Source organism: Mandrillus leucophaeus, unplaced genomic scaffold (genome assembly GCF_000951045.1).
Source record: "Mandrillus leucophaeus isolate KB7577 unplaced genomic scaffold, Mleu.le_1.0 Scaffold246, whole genome shotgun sequence".
NCBI classification, from domain to species: domain Eukaryota; kingdom Metazoa; phylum Chordata; class Mammalia; order Primates; family Cercopithecidae; genus Mandrillus; species Mandrillus leucophaeus.
The window spans coordinates 2,595,425-2,619,917 of record NW_012102543.1 but is presented as its reverse complement, the minus strand read 5'-3'; the positions used below and the strand labels follow the sequence as shown (position 1 = coordinate 2,619,917).

At 40.2% G+C, this 24,493-nt stretch overlaps 1 pseudogene; it reads right to left on the bottom strand.

The window, feature by feature from the left end:
* LOC105541866 lies at positions 1–420 on the bottom strand (annotated as a pseudogene).
* Between the last annotated feature and the right edge of the window lie 24,073 nt (positions 421–24,493).

Here is a 24,493-nt window from a genome sequence, read left to right as displayed (position 1 = left end):
CTAATGCACAGTCCTCTCTTTTTGGTGATAATAATTGTAGGGAAAGAAGTGGACATGCATGCTGATTTCACGAGCTGTCTTCAGGATCTCAAGAGCCTTGCTGTGCTCAGTACCTTGGAAATCCACATCATTCACAGCTAGAACTTGGTCTCCTTCCTGAAGTCCTGCTCTATGTGCATCAGAGTCAGGAATCATCTTGGAGATGAAGATGCCTCGCTGGGAGGCCTTTCCTCCTCAGATGCTAAATCCCAACTGAGCTCCAGGAGGCTTCTTCAGTGTGATGGTTTGGGGCAGAAACTGGGTCAACTCATTGTTGTGGTCTGGGTGGGGTACCCTCTCAGGATGAATCCATGCTGGAGGATTCTCATAGGCAGGCAGGAAAACCACTGGGTAGTCATCATAAGGAATCTGACTGTCCATCTTGGGCAAGGCCCAGTGGGCAGTCCCCAGCGACCTCAGGCTTCGCTCTATATTTTAGATATTAACTCCTTATGAGATAGATTACTTGCAAATATTTTCTTCCATTCCAGGTTGCTTTTTCGCTCTGTTGATTGTGTCCTTTGATGCACAAAAATTTTTTAGTTTGATGTAGTCCCTCTCGGCTAATTTTGCTATTGGTCATGTCCAAGAAATAACTGCCAAGTCCAAAGTAATGAAGCTTGTGTTTTCTTCAGAAGTTTTATAATTTAGGTCTTACATTTAGGTCTTTAGTACATTTTGAGTTCATTTTTATGTATAGTATAAGGGTCCAACTTTTATTCGTTTGCATGTGGGTGTCTTATTTTTTCCAGCACCATTTGTTGAGGAGACTGTCCTTTCCTTATTGAGTGGTCTTGGCACCCTTGCCAGAAATCATTTGGCCTATATACGTGGGTTTATTTCTGGGCTGTCTATTCTATTCTGTTGGTCTGTTTGTCTGTTTTTATGCCACTATCACGCTGTTTTGATTGGTAATACATTCTGAGATTGGGAAGTGTAAATGGCACTTTTAAGTTACGCTGTTCTAGATATTGAATAATAAAGAAGTGACATTAAACAATTCAAAGAATTTTTTCTGTTTTTGAAGGGTCGAGACACACTTAGAGAATGAGGTAAGTTGATTTTAATGGCAGAATGTATGAGGCTATCAATTGGCAAGGAGCGTAGTAAAAGCTGTGTGTCTAGCACTTCCGGTTTGCAAAGTGCTTTCACAGATATTGAGTCCAGTGGCTTGGGAAAGCTTCAAAAAGGCAATGAATCTTGAATTATCACAACAGTCAGATGTGTACCTTAGTGGGTGTTCATACCCAACACTCTGTGCCAGTTGCATCACAGTGATATAGAGAAATTATTATAAGAACTGTCGTGATAATTTTTTCCTTGATTCTGTGTTGTCTTTCCTTTTCCAATCGAGTAGTTTCAGATTTCCTGTATCTGCCTGTTGAATAGCAGTGGACCCCATATGAAGGTAGAATACTTAACCACAGTACTATTTTATATTTTGGATGTGTTAAAAAAAACAAAAACAAAAACAAAACAGAAAACTAATCTGGCTGGGTTATATAGGATGAATTGAAGGCAAAAGATTGAAGTCAGAACAGCAAATTTAGTGGCTGCTATAGTAACTAATTTCGGCTACTTAAGACATATTTTCTCATCTTCTTAATACAACGATGGCGATAATTTTGGTTGAGCATATTATTTGAAGGGACATTTGGTAGAATTTCCATGGAAGAAAAATGTAGTATGCTTGTATGTAGTAGGCCTATCATAAAGATTTGTTTATTAGTGACCAAATGAATTTGTATCTGCAACATATGTTGAATGGTGACCAAATGAATTTTTGTTTGCATGGGTAGGTCTGTAAGGAGTAATTTATTCACTTTTCCTGTAGGTGTTTATTGAATCCCATTATATGCCAGGGACTGGTGGCTGCTACTGGTAAACAGGATACATGGTTCCTGTTCTTGTATAGCTGATACTCTTCTAGTGACTTATGTGGTCCTTTTCAATGTTCTGTTCCTCTCCTCTGGTTGGATTTTTCTTTTAGTCATAGGCCACCTGTTTTACTTTTGATGCAAAAACAATTGCAGTTGTTTATGGTCGTATGTTAAATATTATTTATATACATAGAGAAATAAACAATAGTCAATTGCATTTTGGTTTCCAAGGAGATATATTTTGGCAAAACTTATTTTATCAAGTGCTTTTCTAAGAAAGAGAACCAAAGGAAACTGGCTGTAATGCCTTTTGGTTAAGATTTTCCCAAGGACCCAGATAGGATTTTAAAATCTTGGTTTCTTCTACTCCCACACCCACTCCAAAAGAATCTGGAAAGCTAGTTATGACTAATGCTGGATTTTGATATTGATTGTTGGAGCTGTGAAGAGTCATATAACCCTTCTGGATCTTCATTCATTCATTCATTCATTCATTTCTTCATTGACTTAATAAGTCTTCATTGTTTATCTATTAGGTATCAAGTGATCTCTTCTTTGTACAAGAGAAAATTGAAGGTTGAATTCAGTTTTAAGACCTACTGTAAAAATCTGTAAATTTATTACTATGATTTAGTAAGATTTAAGCCTTTTTATAGATAGTAGAAATGTTTTTGAAAGAACTGAAGAAAGAAATTTATAGAGTTTTTGTTTTTAACTCTGAAATATTTTAGTGAGAAAATTCTGTACTGGATAATTTTAGTGTTAGTTTCATTCTGATCTGAAACCAATCAACATTTAAACTCAGCTCAGAGTTTTTCTTTGTAATTTTGATAGTAGACAATTCTGAATCTAACCTTTCTGTTGTTACTGATAACACCCTGGAAACTTAATTCCTGTTTCAGATGATTGGTATAATGTGTGTGTAGGAGATTTGGAAATGCTTATTACCTCTTCTAGGTGCTTGGTTCTGAATCTTTTAGAGTGTGGTCATTTTTGTGTGTAGTAGTCTTGGGATAATGGTAAGATCATGTCACTGACGGCAGAACAGTCACACTGAAGATCTGAGTGCCATTACTGTGATAATTAAGCAGATGTTTGCTCATGCTACCAAAAAAGTAATATTCAGAGTTCCTAGTGTGAGATTTCATGGCCTTATAAAGTAGTATTTTCATTGTAACTTGTTGGAAATTCAACATAGTATTGACTATACATGAAAAGATTCAGTTATGCAAAGTAAAATGTAAGAATTTCCTCCCATGTGGATTGTTGCTTTTCGTAAATCTGGTTTCAGTGTTACCAAAGAACAGTGGAAGATTTGTTCTAGTCCTGGCTCTACTACATACTAGTTGTGTGACTTTGGCTGTCTTTCATTTACTAATTAGCAGTATCATTATGCACTTTCTAGATGGCAGATACATTCTCATCCTAGGGATACATCAATGAACAACTCCGAGTGAGATGGGAAGCCGCTGGAGGGTTTTGTAGAAAGGGTTTTGGTCTGACATCTTTAAAGAGTGGCACTCTGTCGTGCAGGGGAGTCGAATGGGGAGGAGTGCAAAGGTGGAAAGAGGGGGATGTTAGAGGTTTCTAGCAATGCTCTGTAGGTGAGTGAGATATGATAGCAGCTGTGGAGGTGATGAGAAGTGAGTGGTTTCTGGATATTTCTCAAGCGGGGCGAAAATGATTCACTGATGGGTGAGATGATGTGGAGTGCGACAAAGAGTGCACTCAAGGATGACACCGAGGTGTTTAGCCTGAGCAGCTGGAATAATGCCGCTGCCATTTACTGAAATGGAGATGCCTGGAGGAGCAGGTTTGGGTGCGGTATTAAGAGTTGATCTGTACATGTTGGATATGAGATGCAAGTTGACTTGCCAAGTGGAGCAGTCAGGTAGGCAGCTGAGTGGGTATGTCAGTCTTCATGAGCTTTAGTTTTCTCATCTGAGAAATGGGGAAAGTGTCTGCCCTTGTCAGAATTCTTGAGATCAAATGAGAAAAAAAAAAGTTAAAACTTGTAAAGCTGTGTCTTGTATTATTTCTGGGAAGTAGACTGGCTGCCATCTTGTGTCCTTTGTGGTCTCTTTTGCACTATTTAACTCATAGGCCACATTGTATTGTGGAAAGTTAGCATATGCCCTCCAAAGCCTGGTTTCTTTCCCAGTAGATGTGAAAGCTTTCTCTTTGATCCCTCCTGCAATTCCTGGGCAGCTTCTGGGAGAACTTGGTATGTATGTATTTCAGTTATCTCCAGAGTGTCAGAGGGCTTCATTTTGTGTAGAGCCAGTACTTGAGAGTGTGGTACCAGACTTGCCTCTTAATAAACATAGCTTTGGGCCAAAGTAATTTATTTAGGTGGGAGGGCATTGTAATAGAAAAATGGCTCTTATCTTTCTCAGATTCTTTATTTTAGGCTTTCTCCATAACTTGAATCCATTAACAGATAGGGTCTAATAGGTTAGATGATTGAGGGAGACCACTCTTCAAATTTCTTGATTCAGAATACTTACATATTTTTAGTTTTTTTTGACTGCTTTACATTTTTCTGTAGGCAGGTGAAATATGTTAAGTATGTATTTGAATCTGTTGAATTAAAATTTGCTTAGGATCCACCATGTTGAAAGCGTCAGTCTTTTATTTTAATCAGTGGCATTTTGAATTTATTAAATGTCTGTCATTAGAGGTAGTAGTAAGTAGTTATATATTTGAAATGTAGTACTTTTATAATCTATACTTTCCCACCATTTGATTGTTCCTTTAAGAATGTCTTGGCTGGGCGTGATGGCTCACACCTGTAATCCCAGCACTTTGGGAGGCTGAGGTGGGCGGATCACGAGGTCAGGAGTTCGAGACCATCCTGGCTAACACGGAGAATCCCGGTCTCTACCAAAAATACAAAACATTAGCTGGGCGTGGTGGCAGGCACCTGTAGTCCCAGCTACTCAGCAGGCTGAGGTAGAAGAATGGAGTGAACCCAGGAGGCAGAGCTTGTAGTGAGCTGAGATTGTGCCACTGCACTCTACCCTGGGCGACAGAGTGAGACTCCGTCTCAAAAAAAAAAAAAAAGTCTTTAGCCAACAGATGTGGGTTCTTCTAATCCACAAGCAGTTTTGAACAGAAACACTGTCACTCTTCACTGCTGTCCTCGTTTCATTATCAGTCAGCAGGTTTCCACTGGGCATCAGCTGTGTGCGCCCATTGCAGGTCCTCTGATTTCAAAAGGTCCTGACACATGCAGTGAACATAACTTGATGACTGCCATCTAAGTAAGTATGGTAACCATTGGAATACCATCTAAGTAAGCATTCTAAGTGTTCAGTGGAAAGAGAATGGTAATGGCTTTAATAATTAAGGCATCAGGGAGGTAGGAACCATGTTTTTCAGGAGATATCATGGGGGCAGAAATTATTTTGGATAGTTTTCTTACATGTTTCAAGCAAAAGGACCTCTCTACATGAAGGTTTTTGTTAGGTCTTCAGATTTGTAAAATAGGTTTACCCATCTGCTCAGTAATTGTTAAGTTACATAGTCTTTTGCTTTTCATTGAATTGGCTTACTGTACATTATTTTGTTTCAGCCTCTAAAAAACCGAACCATAGGTACCCAGTATAATATTACTCGACGTAATTGTTCATAATTGTTGAAGAGAAACCTCAAACTTTGTCTTTCCCTTTTAAGTACATATTAGAACATTTTGGTCAATTGTAAGAACTAATTTAAAAAGGGATCTATATGTTTAAATCTGTATCTTTTTCATGCTTAATTTTTCCCCCAGAGGGAACATAACTCTCTTAGTCTTCCTAAAGTGTCTTTTAGGCTTCCCAAATTGTCTGGTGGCTTTTTATTTGAACTTAAGTGTAATAGTTGCTTTTATTGGAGAGATGCCGAGTGTCTGAGGTCGCAGTAATTATTTATGTACTCCTAAAGTGTTTTTTAATAACGACTTTGTTGAGTTATAATTCTCTATTTAAATTAACAAGTCAGTAGTTCTTAGTATATTCATACGTTCTGCAACTATCTCTATAAACAATTTTAGGACAGTTTCATTATCCCACAAAGAAACTCCAAACCCATTTGCAGTCACTCCCCATTTCTTTCCAGCCACACCCCTCCTCCCTGACCCCAGCCCTAGGCTACCACTAACCTACTTTCTGTCTTTATAGATTCGCCTTTTCTGTGTGTTTCATATAAATGGGATCATACAATATGTTGTATTTTGTGACTGGCTTCTTTCACCTAACTCTGTCAAAGCACATTTTATTTTTTGCAAGCGCTTTAACTTTGGTGGTAATGTTACAGATTAAGGATTCAAAACCAAATATTCCCTGTCTACTGACACAGAAATTACAACCTGTGCTGGGACCAGAGAAAATAGCAAAACGACCAGTTAGTTACTATGTGTGTTTGTAGAACAGGGAGTGAACTTTGAAGCTTTCATAAAGTAAAACCACCCTAGTACTAACCAACCGGTGCATTTAGTACATGTGATTGCATAATTATCTTACCGCTCCTTTCCAGAGTATTGTCCTGCTTCTTCCTCGAATTTCTAGCAACTCTTAGAAGTCATTTCTGATTCTTCCCTTTCTCTTACTTTTGGTCTGATCTGTGACCAAGCTTTATCGTTGTTTTCCCTTTGAATTGGTTTTATTTTTCAGCTTTTACTCTTAGTTTTATTGTCACCGTCTTAGAGTGGACCTTGACCCCTGTATCTAAGTGGCTGTAGCTAAGTGGCTGTAGTAGCCTTCTTTCTGACCCCTTTGACTCCTGCTGTCCCATTCTCTAGGCCATCTTGTCTGATCATTCTTTTTAAGGGACCACTTAGTTACATGTGCCACCCTGGAGGAATTCAAGTGGCTCTAATACTTTGCTACTTCAAAGTCATCCTTTCCTGCTTGCTTTTACGACATTCCTGTTTGGTCTCTCTGTTTTTGGTCCTCTACCAGACTGTGTCTCTGCCTTCCTATGCTAGGCCTTTGCTCTCTCCTCTTACCTCCTATTCTGATTTTCTTCGAATTTTAATTCGTTTTCAGTTTTAGTTCTATTTAATTCAGAAAGTATGGAGGCCAGGTGCCGTAGTTCTTGCTTGTAATCTCAGCACTTTGGGAGGCTGAGATTCTTCTCACAGTGCTAATAAAGACATACTTGAGACTGGGTAATTTATAAACGAAAGAGGCTTAATGGACTCACAATTCCACGTGGCTGGGGAGGCCTCACATCATGGCAGAAGGCAAATGAGTAGCAAAGTTACGTCTTACATGGCAGCAGGCAAGAGAGCATGTCCAGGGGAACTCCCCTTTATAAAACCGTCAGATCTCGTGAGACTTACTCACTATCATAAGAACAGCATGGAAAAAACCAGCTTCCATGATTCAGTTACCTCCCACTGGCTCCCTCCCATTACACTTGGGAATTATGGGAGCTACAATTCAAGATGAGATTTGGGTGGGGACACAGCCGGACTATATCAGAGGCTGAGGTGGATGGTTCACTTGAGCCTAGGAGTTCGAGACCAGCTTGGGCAACATAGTAAAATCCTGTCTCTACAAAAAATACGAAAAAATTATCGAGGCATCGTGATGCATGCCTGTAGTCCCAGCTGTTCAGGAGGCTGAGATGGGAGGATCGCATGAGGCCAGGAGGTGGAGGCTGCAGTGAGCAGAGATAGCACCACTGCACTCCAGCCTGGGCAGCAGCATGCGACCGTGTCTCATTAAAAAAAAAAAAAAAGTGTATGAAACCTACTAATTTCTTCACTTGTTGCTTTATCACTCTTATCTCCTTTCCTGCATACGGTACTCCTTATCAGTGTCTTGCCTCACTTTTCCCTCTGAGCACCAGCCCCTGAACACTAGTTTTATTCCTATCTTTCTCATCCTTTAAGACCCACCTTCTTCACTGATGTCTTGCTGCTTACCATAACACACCCCGATTTCTCCCTTCTCTGACATGTTGTATTGTGTTGCATACTTAAAGAGCCTAGCACTTAATGATTAACGCATAGTTCATCAAGGGTGTTTAGCCTGGAGAAAACTCAGAGGGCGGCGTCATCCTTTGTCACAGGAGTCAAAAGTCCATCATGTGGAAGGAGGAGAGGTTACCTTTTATCTTCTCAGGCCTCACAGGAGAGAACCAATGAGTAAATACAGATATTTGAGTAAACATTAGAAAGGACTTTGCTGGTCCAGGTGCTTGCAGGTGTGGTAGGCTGTGTCCCATCCTTGGAGACCCTCATGCATAAGACTGGACCATTTCTGGCAGGGACATTGTAAAGGGCATTCAGATGATTCACATGGGCTCAGTTACACTAGTGATTATCCGTCTCTAGTATCACAGTCATCTGGGAGCATTTAAAATACACAGGTTCTCAGTCTTCACCTTGAGAGTTTAGGTTGAGCATTTGTGAAGCCAGGCTTGAAAAGTTTTGAATTAGGTGGCTCTTTTAGTCCTAAGATCCTGTGAGGCTCATTTGATTACCAGATTTTTATTTTATTTTTATTTATTATTATTATTTTTTGAGACAGAATCTCACTCTGTTGTCCAGGCTGGAGTGCAATGGTGTGATCTCGGCTCACTGCAACCTCTGCCTCCTGGGTTCCAGCAATTCTCCTACCTCAGCCTCCTGAGTAGCTGGGATTACAGGTGTGTACCACCATGTCCGACTGATTTTTGTGTTTTTAGTAGAGATGGGGTTTCACCATGTTGGCCAGGCTGGTCTTGAACTCCCAACCTCAAGTAATCTGCCCGCCTTGGCCTCCCAAAGTGCTAGGATTACAGGCATGAGCAACTGTGCATGACCAGATTACCAGATATTTATTGAGTGCCTGTATTGTATGGCAATATAAAGTTTTTGGTTTTTGCCTTCATGGAACATAGAGTCAAGGGGGGAATGAAGACAGAGAGCTGAAACCATGTGATTTCTCCTCAGGTAGGTATAGATTCTCTGAGGATAGAGACCATTTCTCTTTTTTTCATGGTTCTTTATTTGCCCCAGAGGAATGGGCACTTTGGGATTCCTTTTTGACTGTCAAGGTGATTAACCCGATGTTTACTGACAAGCCCTCCTTGTGGTAGGACATAGTACTGTGTTCGTTATCCAAGTGTTTTCTTTTCTTTTCTTTTTCTTTTCTTGGGACAAAGTCTCATTCTGTAGCCCAGGCTGGAGTGCGGTGGCATGATCTCGGCTCACCTCAATCTCCGCCTCCTGGGTTCAAGCAATTCTTCTGCCTCAGCCTCCTGAGTAGCTGGGATTACAGGCATGCACCACTGCACCTGGCTAATTTTTTGTATTTTTAGTAGAGACAGGGTTTCACCATGTTGGCCAGGCTGGTCTTGAACTCCCGACCTCAGGTAATCCGCCTTCCTCCGCCTCTCAGAGTGCTGGGATTACAGGCGTGAGCCACCGTGCCGGACCTATCCAAGTGTTTTCATACAACTTAATGTCTTGATTGAGAAGGAACCACTCTACATTTGTTTCATGGCAAGTTCTGGCTTTAGATTTTGTTGCTTCCTGGTAATTAATTTCAGCTATCATTTATTGAGTAACCACTGTGTCAGGCACTTTGTGTCACATTATTGCTAATCTTTATAAACAAGCCTGTAAGATAGACATTAGGACTCTGTTGGAGCCAGGATATTGAGTTCCTGTTACAGAATTTCTGCTTCTCTTAACATAGATTGCAGCAGCTACTGAGTTGAGGCATTATCTAATGCAGTCATCTGTTGGGACCAGAGTAATTGCAGTCATATTTTGGCTGTGTGCATAAAGTGTATTTTGTTGGGAATGCCAGAAAGCCTGTCTGCTTATAGTAGGTAGCTCTGACCACCACCCTGTTAAACTTACAATTTGTTTTAAACACTATGCTCTACTGATGATAAAAGATCTTCATCTGTTTCTCCAATGAAAGACTGATCTTGCTACTATAATTTTAAGCATGGTATGTGGTTTATTATTCGTTCATGTTGTGCCCAAGTGGAAAGTCAGGGACTGTTTTTTTTATTTTTGTATCTATAACGATGATCTGGATTTCACAGAGTTGGTGTGTGACCCATTTGGTGGTTTCTTTTCCTTATCTGTTGTAGGACTTTGGCCTGTCACGGTGTTGGCCCTAGTGCCCAGTTAGTAATGGTCATAAATATCTTTTGCTGAACACCACCAATGAATTTATTCTGTTAGGTTCTTTACTTATGTCGTCTCATTTTATCCTCATGAAATTTCTGAGAAATAGGTATTATCAACATTTAACAGATGTAGGGAAACTGAGAAAGGCTAAATAACTTGCCTAGCTTTCAGATGCTCCCCTAGCTTTCAGATAATCCCCAGCTTTCCGATACTCCCCAAGCTTTCTGATACTCCTCTAGTTTTCTGATGCTCCCCTAGTTTCCGGTGCTCCCCTAGCTTTCCGATGGTCACCTAACTTTCTGATGCTCTCCTGTTTACCTGAGGAGACTGAGGCATGGTTTGCATAAGAGTTAATACCAATTCTTTTTCTTTCTCTCACTTCCTCCTATTGTAGGCTTTACTGAGAAAAAATTGATGTTACCTGAGGTCAGGAGTTACCATCCTGGCCTACATGGCGAAACCCCATCTCTACTAAAAAAAATACAAAAAATTAGCTGGGCATGGTGGTGGGTGCCTGTAGTCCCAGCTATTCAGGAGGCTGAGGCAGGAGAATCGCTTGAACCCGGGAGGCGGAGGTTGCAGTGAGCCAGGGTTGCACCACTGCACTCCAGCCTGGACGACAGAGCGAGACTCCGTCTCAAAAAAAAAAAAAAAAAAGAAAAATTAAGTGGTAGATGAGTGAATTTTTAGGAGGTGAAGATGTGCTAGTATCTCAGACACCTAGAGAAAAGTCATGGATAGTGTATTTAATTTCCTCCCTTGCCTGGATTCAAAGTAGTGCTTGTCACTGAATGTCCTTTCTGGCCAACAGAACTTACTGAGATGTGGGGAACAACTTCTACAGTGGACTGACACCTGCCAAGGGAAGTCCAAGGCCCAGGATTGCAGATGCTTTTAATATGAATAGCTAGGTGAAATGTGAATATATATAGTTTGGTGAAATAAATGCAAATCTTCACTCAGTTTGTAACAACCACAGAGTTTTTTCTAGTAAGAACACCTTCACGTTACTTCCCAACTTGAGCAAGACAGGAAGCTTGCGACATTTATTTTTTGGGGTGAAATGCTTTCTTTCTCATCTTGCAGCATGGATTGTGTTGTGCAATTGTCATCTTGTCATTGACTTCTGCCTGTTGCCTTCAAATTATCAGGCTGTCATCAAGTCAGCATCTGCTTTGTTTTGAAATACATGTTTTTTAAGAGCCCGGAGGCATATTAGAAATATACAGATTTTTTTTCTCCCCAACTTTTGTTTTAGATTCAGGGGTACAGGTGCAGGTTTGTTACGTGGGTATGTTGTGTGATGCTGAGGTTTGGGCTTCTAATCCCGTTACGCAAGTACTGAGCATAATACCCAACAGTTGGTTTTTCTGCTCATCCCTCCCTTTCTCCCTCCCCTCTCTAGTAGTCCCAGTGTCTGTTATTGCCATTCTTACGTCCGTGAGTACCCAGTGTTTAGCTCCCAGTTAGAGAACATGTGGTATTTGCTTTTCTTTTCCTGCGTTAATTTGCTTAGAATAATGGCCTCCAGCTGTATCCACGTTGCTGCACAGGACATGATTTTATTCTTTTTTATGGCTGTATAGTGTTCTATGGTGTATATGTACCATATTTTCTTTATCCAGCCCACCGTTGATGAACACCTAGGTTGATTCCATGTCTTTGCTGTTGTGAATAGTGTTGTGAGGAACATGTGAGTGTATGTGTCTTTTCAGTAGAATAACTTCTCCCCTCCCCTCCGCTCCCCTCCCCTCTTTTGACATGGTCTCTTTTTGTTAACCAGGCTGGAGTGCAGTGGTAACACGATCATAGCTCACTGCAACCCTAGCCTCCCAGTAGCTGGGTCTAATACCTGTCTCTTATACACATCTAGATGTGTATAAGAGACAGGTGCAGGCTGGAGTGCAGTGGTAACATCTCTGCTTACTGCAACCTCTGCCTCCTGGATTGAAGTGATTCTCCCATTTCAGCGTCCCGAGTAGCTGGAACTGTTGCTGTGCCCCACCATACCTGGCTAATTTTTATATTTTTGTAGAGATGGGGTTTTGCCTTGTTGCCCAGACTGGTCTCAAACTCCTGGACTCTAGTGATCCACCTGCATTTTTGGGGGACATTTTTTGTCCCCCAAAGTGCTGGGATTAGAGATGTGAGCCACTGTACATGGCCTGTTTTCCTTTGGGTATATACCTAGTAATGGGTTTGCTGGGTTGAATGGTAGCTCTGTTTTAAGCTCTTTGAGAAATCTCCAAACTGCTTTCCACAGTGGCTGAACTAATATGAATTCCCACCAACAGTGTATAAGAGTCCCCTAGAAATATACAGATTTGTAAAGAGATGTTGATGGAAGTGAAGCTGATTGAAAATACAGAAAATACAAGTGTAAGTTCAGTCTTGGCTTTTCCAAGTGTTCAGCTAGGAAATATGTTCAGTTGATCAGACGGAAATGAAATTGCTGGTAAAGTTCTTGTAGTTAACTTAGATTATGATGGGAAAGGAGTACATTTTTTTATACCTCAACTTTTCTGTTGAGTTTTGGACTGTGTATGTTTTTTGAATTCAGTATACCCTCTTTAAACCTTATGTACAGCTCATTTCTCCAAACCAAATATTTGAGATTTCTCTTTTCTGTTAATAAATCCTCAAGATTTTTGCTTTGGTTTATTAGATTAGGATTTTTGGTGATATAATAACTAGGTTGGGTGGTTTTATCTTAATCTCTTGTTTGCTTTAGTATTTAGGTTTATTTAATCTCCTAAGAACAGAGATTATTTTTAAAAAGGATTGTTAAACTTTGGTGGCCAAAGAAGGCCATGATGTGCCTTCTAAATGGCAGAGAGCTCCAAAGTTATTTAATGAATTCCACTCCTGGTGCACTCATTTATAGCAAGATGTGCAAGGACCTTAGCCTATTTATCATCCTGTTCTTGGTTTACCGTTGCAGCAATAAATCACCTTGATTGGTTTACCTTGTCTTCACATTACAGACTTTTCATGTTGAACTGCTTAAGAGTGTTTGAAAGCTACCTTTTAAATAATGTCCTATAACCACAATAATCCAGCAATATTGAGGACATGCCACCCTCAAACCTTGGTCCACCCACCATCAATCCATAAAGTCCGTGTCTAAATATTACCTAATATTCATCATCCACTCAGCAAATACTTTTTGAGCAGTTTCGTGTCAGGCACTGGCTGTGGATGAGCTATGTATTTTGTAGACAACACTGCAGTTCTGTTCCCAGGATGCTTCCAGCTAGTTGGGAATTCAGGAAGAATAGAGAAAAACGTCTTATCAGGAGATGAAGGAAATAATTTAAATGTACCATCTTTGATTTTTTCCTCCTTGTATTATGAAAACGGTACATTAGACTTTGTGGAAAATTTGGAAAATACAGGACAGTATAAAGAAGAAAAATGTCATCCGTCATTCTACCACCCACTCAAGAATAACCACTGTTACTACTTTCATGTTTCCTGTGTTTAAAAAATGGCTTCTAAAAAGCAAAACAGAGCTCTGTCCAGTAAAAGGCTTTAAAGTGAAGTTTGATGAGGAAAAGGAAAAAAGACCCCCAGAAATGTTTCTGCTGTTGCGGGGGGACCATGATGTGGAAGCAGCATCTTGGGGAAGGGATGTCTGGGAGTTCTCAGGAAGAAAGTATCAGGGAACAAAACCAAGAACAGTGTTTACCTTAGATTTCTTTGTGAATAATTACCAAGTTACAAGTGTGTTGTGTTCTAAAACTTGATAAAGTGGTAATTGGCATTCCAGGTGCTTTTCTCAAATACTGATCTATGCTAGATGAGTACATGGAGTCTTCCCTCTAGGACAGAATATGCGAGATGATTTTCAGATTGCAGTGTCCACTACGTGTCTATGGTTTAAGGTTGGGAGAATGTGTAACAGGAGAAGCAAGAAAAAAACCATTTTTTTAAAGAGTCTCTTAGGTACTAGCACTTTTTTTGAAGTCAGTGTTTCATTTAATGTTCGTAGCAAACATTTGAAGGAAGCATTTTCCTCATTTTTGTAGTTTAGATTTAGAAAATGGATTTAATTGCTTGTTTATGGTCATAGTGTTTCATATTAAGTGGTAGGGGCACATACAGGCTTTGGAACCAGAGACCTGGGTTCCTCCCTACCACAGTGATCTCAGACAATTCTTCAACCTCTTTCTTAATTTTTAAAAGGAAAAGATGATGATGCTTAATTAACTCAAGGTTATTATAAAGATGAAATGAGACAATGTATATAACACCCTTACCACAGTTTAGATTTAGGATCAATGAGTGAGAGCTTTTAGGATGTCACTTGTAAGGCAGCAGGCCCAGTGCCTGACATATAGTAGATATCCAATAAATGTTGGACCCAGTGCTTCTTACAAGCCCTCCCACCTTTTCAGGTTTTTAAAAATTTCTGTCTGTGCTTTTGTCTGTCAGTCTGTCTATCTATCTATCGAGAGATAGGGTCTCATTCTGTTGCCCAGGCTGGAATACTGGGGCGTAATCTTGGCTCACTGCAACTGCTGCCTCCTGGGCTCAAGTGATCCTCCCACTTCAGCTTCCTGAGTAGCTGGGACCATAGGTGTGCACCACCATGCCCAGCTAATTTTTTGTATTTTTTGGTAGACACGGGGTTTTGCCACGTTACACAGGCTGGTCTCCAACTGCTGAGCTCAAGCGATCCACCAGCTTCAGTCTCCCAAACTGCTAGGAGGTGGCGTGAGCCACAGTGTCTGGCTTGCCAACTTTTCAGTGTTTTCTAGTATCTTTCTCTTGGATTTTGAAGGACCTTAATGGAAAGATGTATTTCATTTGAATTATCATGGTGGATTCTTGGATTTATAAAATAAATGTCATCTGCACTGCACAGGAAAATTCTATCTCATCAGTAGTTTTCTTTGAAAGGTCATCCTGCACATTTTCCCCTACGTGTCAGTGGGGAAGGCTAGGGGTAGGAAAGCTGAGAGCTTAGGTGGGAATGGGAGAGAAGGAGAGCAGGAGGAGTCAATTTGGGTATTTTCCTGGCATAGTTTGCCACCTGCCCACCTTGATAAGGACTGTACTATGGCCATGAGTGACTGGGATTGTAACTGAGCAGAGGTTAAGAGGGCACTATGTGGGAGACAGGTACTATGTGGAAGAGATTTGGTTCTCCGTGCATACTTATGCTCTTTCATGCACTTACTCAGTCATCAGACAGTTGTTGATGCTTTCCTACATGCAGTGCACTGTGCCAGTCCGTTGGGATTCAAAGGATGTCCTCGCCTCTGTAGGATTAAGCCAAGTTGACAGACAAGTAATAGAAAATTACAGCTCAGTTTTAAGTGCCAGGTTAGAGGGAAGCTAGGGGAGCTTTGCCAAAGTATATTAAAATTATTTTTCTGTATTTGTTTCATTAGACCTTGAAGGCGAGAACTATGTCTTTGCAACTCGATTTTTCCCAGAGCTTACTCTTTTTGTTTTTCTGAGTCGGAGTCTTGCTCTGTCGCCCAGGCTGGAGTGCAGTGGCGCAATCTTGGCTCACTACAAGCTCCGCCTCCCGGGTTCACGCCACTCTCCTGCCTCAGCCTCCCGAGTAGCTGGGACTACAGGTGCCTGCCATCAAGCCTGGCTAATTCTTTTGTATTTTTAGTAGAGACGGGATTTCACTGTGTTAGCCAGGGTGGTCTTGATCTCCTGACCTTGTGATCCGCCCGCCTCGGCCTCCCAAAGTGCTGGGATTACAGGCATGAGCCACTGCGCCTGGCCCCCAGAGCTTACTCTTATATGCATCCCTGAATAAATTTGTATGATTCATTTTTTTTTTGTTTGTTTTTTTTGAGATGGAGTCTCTCTTGCCAGGCTGGAGTGCAGTGGCGCGATCTTGGCTCATTGCAGCCTCCACCTCCTGGGTTCAGCCAATTCTTCTGCCTCAGCCTCCTGAGTAGCTGGGACTGCAGGTGCTTGCCACCATGCCCAGCTAATTGTTGTATTCTTAGTAGAGATGGGGTTTCACCATATTGGCCAGGATGGACTCGATCTCTTGACCTCATGATCCACCTGCCTCGGCCTCCCAAAGTGCTGGGATTACAGGTGTGAGCCACTGCAGCCAGCCAAATTTGTGTAATTTGTAACCTGACACAGAGACAAGGTAGTTTATAAATGGCGTGTTTAAACTATATGTGTAGAAATCTCAACCCTGTAACTGGAGACGTCTGATAAGTCTTAGACTTACTGATAATTTCATTTTTGGAAGGTAGAGGTGGAAAATTGACTAGCTAATTCATGCTGAGAACTTTGGGTGAAACTGGCTATTTTGTTTTGGGGTTTTGTCCTGATGGAAGTTGTGCAAGAGGGTCTTATGGCCTAGATTTTTAGAACGGTATCTCATGAAGCTCAGAGCAAAGATAGTATTACCTCCAAGGCCAGCAGAACTGTAGAAAAGAGTATGGTTTCATGGAGATGTGTGGGGAGTGCCAAGAAACAAAAATTGTGATTGTGTGATTGCAAGTCATGCTGGTAAGCAAAAGTGGGAATGGCTTCTAAAGAAGTCAGCAAACTGTTCAGGGTCATTGGAAAAGAAGCCAGATTTTAAAAAAGGTTATTGAGATGTAATTCACACTTTATACAGTTAGCCCATTTAAAGTGTACAATTTAGTGGCTTTTAATGTATTCACAGCTGTGTGTAACCATCACCACAATTTTAGAACATTTTCATCACCTCAAAAATAAATTTCATGCACTTTAGTTATAATCCTTCTGCCTATCTTTCTATCTCCTCAGCCCTAAGCAACCACTAATCTACTTTCTGTCTCTATTGATTTGCCTATTCTGGATGTTTCATGTACATTTAAGCAATATGTAGTCTTTTTTTTTTTTAATTTATTTTTTATTTTATTTTATTTTATTTTATTTTATTTTATTTTATTTTTTTGAGACAGTCTTGTTCTGTTGCCCAGGCTGGAGGGCAGTGGTGTGATCTCGGCTCATTGCAACTTTTGCCTTCCAGGTTCAGGCAATTCTCCTGCCTCAGCCTCTTGAGTAGCTAGGATTACAGGCACGTGCTGCGAGGCCTGGCTAATTTTTTTTTTTTTTTGGTATTTTTAGTAGAGATGGGGTATCACCGTGTTGGCCAGGCTGGTCTTGAACTCCTGACCTTAAGTGATCCACCTGCCTTGGCCTTCCAAAGTGCTGGGATTACAGGTGTGAGCCACTGTGCCCAGTCAAAATGTAGTATTTTGTGACTGGCTTCTAATAATGTTTTCAAGGTTTGTACATGTTGTGGCATGTATCATACTTTATTTCTTTGTATTGTCAAGTAGTATTCTATTCTATGGATATATAACATTTGGTTTTTTTCTATTCGTCAGTTGATGGACACTTGGGTTTTTCTGCTTTTTGGCTATTAAGAATAATGCTGCTTTTCAGGTGTAAGTTTTAATGTGCACATATGTTTCCATTTTTTCTTGGATATATACCTAGGAGTTGAATTGTCGACTTACATAGTAACTCTATGCTTAGTAACTCTAAAACAATTCAGCCTTTTGAGGAACTGCCGGACTGTTTTCCAAAGTGGTTGTACCATTTTACATTTCCATGAGCAGTGTATAAAGGTCTCAGTTTCTCCACATCTTTCCAGCGCTTGTTACCGTATGGCTTTTTTTTTTTCTTTTTTTTTTTCTTTTCTGTCATAATGTGAATGACTTTTATTTCCTTAATGACTAATGATGGTGAGCATCTTTTTATGTGCTTGCTGGCCATTTGTAGATCGTTGGAGAAATGTCTGTTTACATTTTTTGCCCATTTTCAAGTTAAGGTTTTTGTCTTTTTTTGTTGAGTTGTAAGTATTCTTTATGTATTTTAGATACAGATCTTTTATTAGATTTGCAAAATGTTTCTCTCACTCTGTGGGTTGTCTTTCTATTCAGGAGGCCAGACTTTAAGTGAAATACAAAAGAGAAAAGGGCACATAGTAAGCATGAAAACGGAAGAATAGACTGAACTGTTACAAATATTTTAGACAGATTATACCTACGGTGATCTGTGGCTTGCAGGAAAAAAATTTAAAATTACCACAGTGATTTAAAAAAATTTTTGGAAGTGTAATCCACATCAAGTACGCAAACTATAAAGGTACAGCTTGATAAATGATTGGAAAATGCATACACACATGTAACCACCATGCAGAGTCAACACAGAGATTATTACCAAACCCCCCAAAAGCCACCTTCTGCACCTTTGCAATCATTAGCCCTCCTGCACCCCAAAGATAACAGCTCTTTTGACTTCTGTCACCACTGATTAGTTTTTATATATTTTTTGAAATTTGTAGAAATGGGATTATACAGCGTGTTTTCTTTTGTGCCTGGTTTATTTTGCCTAACATGGAAAATTTATCCATGTATTTCCTGTAGTTGATTTTCTGTAGTTGATAGTTTTCCAGTGTATCAATATCCAACTCTTTATACTGTCTTCTCTTGATGGACATTTGAGTTTCAGTTTTCAGCTTCTGGTCATTAGGCCCTTTCTTGCATGCATGTTGAGGTGCACATGGGGCATGCCTTCCCATGAGATGTATGTCTAAGAGTGGACTTGCTGTGTCATAAAGTGTGTTTGTGTTCCGCTTTGGTAAGGTGTATGCAAATTAGTTTTTAAGCTTTAAAACAAAATGAGAACTAAAAAGAGGCTAAACCCACTGTTTAATTTTAACAAAAGGGATTTCAGAGTAATTCCCTCCTCCTTCTTAGTATCTTTTATGGTAGGAAAGTATTTTTCAGACAGAGAAGTATGGAATATGAAAGATGAGAGTAAAGCAAACAAGTTCTTACCCACTTAAAATAAATAAGAATCTCCAGGCTGAAACGGATTCTTCCCCAGGATACTGAAAACGCTACCATTAATTTGAGGAACCCCAGTTGGGAAACTTCGAGAACTGATAAGGTTAGAGAAGCTCTTATAGGGGCAAAAACATGATACGTTTTCCTCACCCATCACAAGGGTTGTGGTCAACACTCCTATTAGCAAAAGACAGGTTAGCAGGAAAGAAAGCATCACAGATTTATTTAACAAAGTTATATATGACATGAGAGCTTTCAAAAATGAAGACCCAAAGACTCAGGGAAAACTGTTTCTATGCTTAGATTTGATGGAGAATCATGGCCATGTAGTAAGGTGATTGCACAAAAAGGGAATGATCTAATGGTAATAAACTGAGAGGGGAACCCAGCAAGGCCTGTCTGGATTCTTCTCAGCTGCTCTGTGTTGAACATTACTTTTCCATTGGGTGTGGGGCAGAACCCTTCTGGAATAAGGGTCTTATGATTTATTTTCAGGTAAGATGGATCAGAGAATTCCTTTATGACCATGCTTCACATAGAAGGCGGGGGAAGTGACCTTGTTTCTGGGGCCCCTGCAGTTTCCTTCAGTTCGGAATCCTTTGGGTTAGTGTATTCTGAGCCCTGACACTCCTGAAATCTGAGGGTTTATGTCAGCGTTTTCGTTTTTTTTCCCTAAAGAAAGGAAAATAGGTTTTTTTCCCTAAAGAAAGGAAAATAGAAGAAGTTTCCTATGACTTTCTGGCAGAATTTTAGTATAGGTTTAAACAGGTGATTTGATAGCACGAGAGAAAAAGGTAGTGGTTACCAGGAGCCAGGATGGTTTCAGTATTATAAAAAACATTCACTGGGCTTCTAATTCCTGTGGGTTCCTGGTACTCCTGCTGCCAGGGGAACAAAGGTGAATGTCACGTTCTAAATTTAGGAGGTCAACTTGTAGCCTGTATCCTTAGTGCATTTCCTTGCACATATTTTTTGATGGCCCAAGAGTAGGGGAAGCAGACGCATTAATAAGTAATCCCCAAATATAGGCAGAGTGCCTAGGAAGCTGGTTAAGGAGTGCTCTTGTGACACTCGGGAGAATGTGGAGAATAGGACATCTTTTGAAGAGGTGATACTGCTTCTAACATCCGAAGAGACTGAGGGAAAATAGAGTAGGGTGGGGAGGGCAGGCACGTGCTGAGGCTTGGTTATCAGAGCGTTTCTGCTAGATGGAGTAAAGTGATTGTGAAAAAACTTTTTAGAAGTGGGAGGTCTCGAACTCCTACTCGTCATCACACCTCGTGATCTGCCGGCCTTGGCCTCCTGAAGTGCTGGGATTATAGGCGTGAGCCACTGTGCCCGGTTAATATGGTGAAACCCTGTCTCTACTACACATACACACATACACACACTAGCTGGGCATGATGGCATGTGCCTGTAATCCCAGCTACTCGGGTGGCTGAGGCAGGAGAATTGCTTGAATCCCAGACACGGAGGTTGCAGTGAGCCGAGATTGCACCACTGCACTCCAGCCTAGGCGACAGAGCAAGACTCTTTCTCAAGACAAAACAAAAAGAAGTGGGGGAGGTATTGCCACTGATTGGCCTTGCAGTTAGGTTTTGCCTATTATGCTAAGGACTTGGGGCTTTTGTAGGCCTAGGAGAGCCCTGGAAAGATTTTAAATATCCAGGGAGCAGAATGATCAGATATGCATGGAAAAGGTTGCTCGTAATATAGAAAATGTACTGATCTGGTTCCAGCCACATAGGAAACTCTTACAAGAGTGAAGTTAGGGATTGCAGTGGTCCTAAGTCCCCCAGAGGGACTTAGGAGAGACTAAAATAAGTCATTCTGTGCTAATCTTGTTTTCTTTTAAAAATAGATTCTGAAAAGTTTAAAAAGGTTATTAATTAAGGGAATGCTGTCTTTTGATTTCGACAGAATAGTTTAACAAAAGGCTGTCCTTATGAACAAGATGGGAAAATGTGATATGGGGATTAGGTGGATTTGTAGCTTGTTGAATAGTAGATTCGATGGATCTGCACAAGCTAGGAGAGAACCTGTGCTGTTGCACTCTGTATTTGATTTCTGTGGGTTACAACTTTGATTTTTGAAATAGTTTTACTGTTAACAAATTCACATGTGAAGTAAAATTAGAATGGTAAGGTAGTAGTTGATAAACTACTTTCAAAGTTTAAAATACGCCTTTATAGAATTTCAAAGAAGTGAAATTGGTTGTAGGGGTTGTGGGAGCAGAAATGCTACTCTTTAGGTTGAAAGTACAGTATAATTACATAACAGATAAATAGTGTATCTGTGATACTAAAATTTCATTGGAGAAGGTGATTAAGAAAAAAATGCCTAAAAAGTCTCTTTAGAGGTGCAGTGATGGAAAAAGTTGAGAACCACAACTTTAAAAGAAAGCTGTTGAAATGACTAGCTAAAACTTAGAATAGATGGAGGTAGTTTAAAATTTCTACATTTAGGACTCGACACTAAAGATACCATGATAGGTTGGGAATATTTCATGATTTTTATGTGAAGGAAAAAAATGGAATTAAATCCCTTTGTTACTTTTATTTGCTTCTAAACTCAGTATGAGTCAGTAGGGTGGATATGCCTGAGAGAAAGGTTAATGCAGCCTTAGCTTTCATTTATAAAGTTAGGTGTGAAGAGAATTCAGAGTGTAAGAGTTTCCTATATGGTTTCCTAATATGGTTTATTATACCATAAGCTGATCAGAATCTGATCTGGAACTTGGAAGATGAGAAGTCTTAAAACCATGTTGAGAAGCATTATTCAGACAGAACAACAACCAACTTGCTGTTTAACAAGACAACTGTAAGAATTTATAGCTTGAATCCATAAACATAATTAAACATAATTAAATTGGGCAATGCTGTATAATTAATAAATTAATTAAATCTATATTGAGTGCCTACTATCTTCCAGGTGTTATTCCAGCTACTGGGGACTCTGTACTCAGCCAACTGGAGTCAATATCTGTGTTCATGGAACTCACAGGTTAGTGGATGGAGCCAGACAGTAAACAACATAAGTTTGTAAAGTATATCCAGTATGTAAGATAGTGTGCTAGGTATTAACAAGCATGCCAGAGGAAAAATAAGTAGGAAAGGAGTATGATAAATAATGGGACTGGTGGAAATATTAGAGTGGTCAGAGAAGGCCTTATTGAAAAGGTGATTTTTTTTTTTTTTTTTTTTAAAAACAAACTTTATATTGTAGTGTAACAAACATACAGGAAAGTGCAGAAGGCACAAATGTACCATGGGATGAATTTACTGTCTTCTTGTTTTTGAGACAGTCTCACTCTGTTACCCAGGTTGGAATGCAATGTTGTGATCATGGCTTACTGCAGCCTCCCTGGGCTCAGGTGATCCTCCTACCTCAGCCTCCTGAGTAGCTGGGAGGGTTGAATTTCTACAAAGTGAATACACTTGTGTAATCAGCACTCAAATTAAGAAACAGAATTTTAGCTGCCCCTTAAGAGGCCTGGTTATCTCTTCTCCCAGTTGAAGCCTTGCCTCCTGAGGACTCACACCGTAGGTTACTGTTGCTGGTTCGTGAGCTTTATATTAATGTCATAATGCATAATACATTCTTTTGTTTCTGGCTTCTTCTACTCAACATTGATTTGGTGAGATCCAATCTATGCTCTTACAAGTATTTGTAGTTTATTCATTTTTGTTGCTGTAGAGTATTAAATTGTATCATGATATCACAGTTTACTGTGTTCTATCTCTAGCTAATGAGTAGTTCTGCAGCAGACATGCTTGTATATTTCTTTTTAGTGATGCCATCTATAGGGGATATAATTAGAAGTGGAATTGCCAGGTATTAGGATATGTGTGTATTCACTTTGGTAGATACTGATAAAGTTTTCCAAAGTGATTATATCGATTTGTATACCTATTAATGGCATGTGAGAGTTCCACAGACATGTCAAGATTTGGCATCTCCTGCCATTTAACTTTAGCTGTTCTGGTAGTTGTGTAGAGATGTTCCAATGTGGAGGACTAACGCATTTAAGCACCTTTTCATATTTATTGACCATTTTGAACCACTTTTTGTTGTGATAGAAATGTTCCATATTTTCACTGTGTTGTGGTTAAATGACCATATACATTTATGAAAACCCACAGAAAACCTGTACACTAAAAAGAGTGAATTTCACCATATGCAAATTATGTCATTAAATGACTAAATACCACGTTCCATATTGATTTATAGGAGTGTAAAAAATGTGTTCTGGATAAGTTCTCCATTGTATACGTGCATTGCACATCTGTTCTTCCGCTCGCTGGCTTGCCTTTTCAACTCTCTTAATGGTGTCTTGTTTTAAGAAATTTTAGTTTATCTCAAGGTCACAAAGATAAGGATGAATTTCGAGTAACCACCTGAAGAAGTAAGGTCACTAATCATACAGGTGTCTGACCTGGGGGGGACATTTTAGACCAAAGAGGCAGCAGGTGTGAAGAACACAAGGCCAGGTGCCTAGAAGGACATGACTAGTAATGGAGGAGCGGAGATGAGCTGAGAGAGGCATTGAGACAGCAGGTGGGGCTTGCTGAAGAATTTCCTCTCACTGGGATGGGACTCCTGAAGGGTTTTAAGCACAGCATTGACATGGACCTACCTAGGTTTTAACAGAGTCACTAGGCTGCTCTGTTGAAAGTAGCCTGCTGGGAATGGGACTGAAGTAGGGAGCCAGTTAAGAGGCAGTGGCAGTGGTCTGAGGGAGTGGTTATGGTGACTTAGACCTGGTAGTGGCAATAAATGGGGTAGTTGACTGTTCGTAGGTTTTCAGTGTGAAGCAGAAGGATATGCTCATGGTCTGGAACTGGGATGTTGAAGAAAGAAGAATGACACTAGGTCTTATTTTAGTGTTTATTTTTAGTTTTTGCCTGAGCAACTGGAAAGAGGGGAATTGGGAAGTTGGAGACGGGGAGAAGGTGCAGAAGATCTGGAACAGTGCCAGCCATCTGCTTGTATTTTACAGATGTAATCTTAATTTTTTTCAGCATTTTATTAAGAAAGGCCATTCAAATACCAAAAGAATAGGAAAGACACAATTTCAAAATAAAGATCAACCGTTTAAATTGGATAAATTTAGCCTTATGAAATACTCAAACAGTGTTTTTTTCCATTTCTCTGAGGACCTGCAGATGCAGGTATTGTTTTGCAAACCAGCTTTGGGAATCACTGATTTGTGGTATTATGTATGTATCCTTTGATCTTGATACTATTAACACATGAGCATCATAGCCTTAATCTTGGAATAAGATTGAGATTAGAGTCTAGACATGATAAACAAAAAATTAAAGTAGGCCATGTATCATTTCTGGCCTAGAGATACTTCATTTCTTTTTTTTTGTTTTTGAGGTGGAGTCACGCTCTGTTGCCCAGGCTGGAGTGCAGTGGCTCTATCTTGGCTCACTGGAATCTCTGCCTCCCAGGTTCAAGCGATTTTCCCACCTCAGCCTCCTGAGTTGCTGGGATTACAGGTGCCCATCACCACACCTGGCTAATTTTTGTATTTTTGTAGAGAGGGGGTTTCACCATGTTGGCCAGGCTTGTCTCAAATTCGTAACCTCAAGCAATCCGCCCGCCTTGGCCTCCCAAAGTACTGGGATTACAGGCGTGAG